Source organism: Leptonychotes weddellii, chromosome 13 (genome assembly GCF_054177405.1).
Source record: "Leptonychotes weddellii isolate Sample4059 chromosome 13, ASM5417740v2, whole genome shotgun sequence".
In the NCBI taxonomy this organism is placed as follows: Eukaryota; Metazoa; Chordata; class Mammalia; order Carnivora; family Phocidae; genus Leptonychotes; species Leptonychotes weddellii.
The window spans coordinates 72,369,606-72,372,057 of record NC_138381.1 but is presented as its reverse complement, the minus strand read 5'-3'; positions in this window follow the sequence as shown (position 1 = coordinate 72,372,057).

The window sequence follows — 2,452 nt, the reverse complement described above, 5'->3', positions numbered from 1 at the left end:
AGGGATGATGGGGAGGAGATGAGGAGGTGGTTCTTCTCTGGGCTCTTATCTCACTCTGTTGTGGGTAACTGTCTAGTATCCTGCTGCCCCCCAGTAGATGGGGATCTCCCCCAAGGGGGTACCCCCATGACCTCTGCAGTTCCCCACCTCCCTGACTGCTTGGGGTCCAGTCCAATGCTCATTGCATGGTCAGCAGACATTTAAGTGTGCAGTGAATGACTTCTTAGTCTGGACATGCCCCCTTGGAGGAAGGAGAGGGGTAAGGGTCTCACTGCTGGGTCCTGGAGCTGGTTCTGAGACTGTTCCAGAAGTCAGTCTGGGCTGTATACACACCTACAGGAACTGAGAGTCAAACAGACCCAGGCCAAATCCTGGACCCATTACTTCTTGGTTGTGAGAGTTTGAGCAGGTCACTTAGTGCGTATCCCCTACCCACCCCCGCCCGTCTCAGTTTCCTCCTCTGAAAAGTAAATTTGATAATAAGAGTACTCATGTCCCGTGGTTGCTAGAGGATTAAATCAAGCTATTGGTGTGATGGCTGGCATACAGTAAGCACTCAATAAATGGAGGGAGACCATGATTTATGGAGGGCTCCTTCTGTGCCCGTCACTGTGCCCAGTTGGTTCAGTCTCAACACAGGACCCAGGCATCAGGCAAAAATTAGACGGTGTAGTTATGCTGTTCAGTAAGTTAGGTACTAGGCACATGTGATTGTTCACGGTTAAATTAAGTAAAATTTAAAAATTCAGTTCCTTAGTCACAGTAGCCACATCTCAAGTCCTAAAGAGCTCCACGTGGCTGCTGTATGGAATAGGCCAGACATAGAACATTTCCATCACTGCAGAAAGTTCGATGGACAGTGTTGTGCATGGTCTTCCTGCAGCTCAGAAGGGTTAAGATTCTAGTGACCTGCCTGGCCCAGTTTTGCTGCATCATATTTGAACCTTGGAGGATAAATATGTCAAATATGTTTGACAAAACTTGGGTCAAACAAAGTGAAACCAATTTCTTTCCTGCAGGACTTGTCAGAGCCTTTACTATGTCCTGGATATTGTGAATAGAGTATATAGGTATAACCCACGTGATAAGACCACAACATTCTTTTTCTCCCCATCAGGGCATCTCGCAGAAGTAGGGTTCCCGGGAATGTACTTTGGGAAACAGTGATACCACTAATCCTCCACAAGGGGCTGTGACTAAAAGTGGGTGAATATCTCCTGAGGACATTTGTTCTTGCATATGTCATTATGATTGGGGTGTGTGTGTGTGTGTGTGTGTGTGTGTGTGTGTGTATCAGCCTTCCCTACCGGCAGGAAGCTGTAGGGCTCTAAGTTACTGCTGCATCTTCAGAGCCCAGCACAGCCCCAGGTACACAGAATGTCATTCATTCCTTCCTTCATTCATTCAGTGAACATTTAGTGTGTATTATAGCAGACAGTCAGGGCTGCGTCCAGACCCACTGAGCCTTTTTCTCTACTTGGGGAAGCATGTTTACTTTCCTCCCAACTGTTTTCTCCCTGGCCTAGAGGAGGCTGGCAGGCTGCCCTCAACCAACGGCCTCCAGAGCACCCCAGGCTGAGTTGGGCACCATGCCAACAGCCCCGGTAACATCTTGGCTACCTCTGTCTCGTCCCTTCTCACTTTCTTACTCCCCTCCCAGTTGGAGCCACCTCCTAAATAAAACACCTGCATTTGAGTCCCCTAACCCGGGTAGGCCAGACCAGAACAGGTGCATCCCACACTTTTCCGTCATCCTAAAGTGAGGCCCTGAGGTATCTGCTCAGATCCGGCTATGTTTCCTTGCTTCTGTCAAGTCAAGCCCATGCACCTGAGGCTGACCTGTAAGGGTCTCCAGATATCCATCCAGCCATGTCCCCCACCTACCCCGGCTCCGGCTGGATTGTTTCCTGCCTCTGAAGCATGTCCCCCCACCTCCGATCATCGCCTAAATCTCCGCACCTGCCAAGTTGCTGACCCTTGCCAAGGACCACGTTCACATTCAAAAGTCGTTCACATTCCTCCCGGGGTGGTAGATATTGGTCCACCCCCAAACGCATGCCCACATCGGACCCTCAGAAGGGTGCAGGGCGGGGAATGTGGAGGCCCACATTGGCCTGGATGTGGGGCCTCAGGGCTTTATTGGGAATTAAAATGTTGCCCAGAGAAGAAATTGCTAAGGTTTAATGATGAAGCCATTTCTCTCTGGGTGTCATGGGAGATGCTGAGCCAGCAAAGCTCCCTGCTGAGAGCCTAAAGAAGGATCAGAGCAGGGGAGGTTTAAGATAATGCTTATGTCTACTGGGTATTTACCCCGAAGATACAAAAGTAGGGATCCGAAGGGGTACGTGCACCCCGCTGTTTATAGCAGCAATGTCCACAATAGCCAAACTGTGGAAAGAGCCAAGCTGTCCATCGACAGATGAATGGATAAAGAAGATGTGGTATATATATA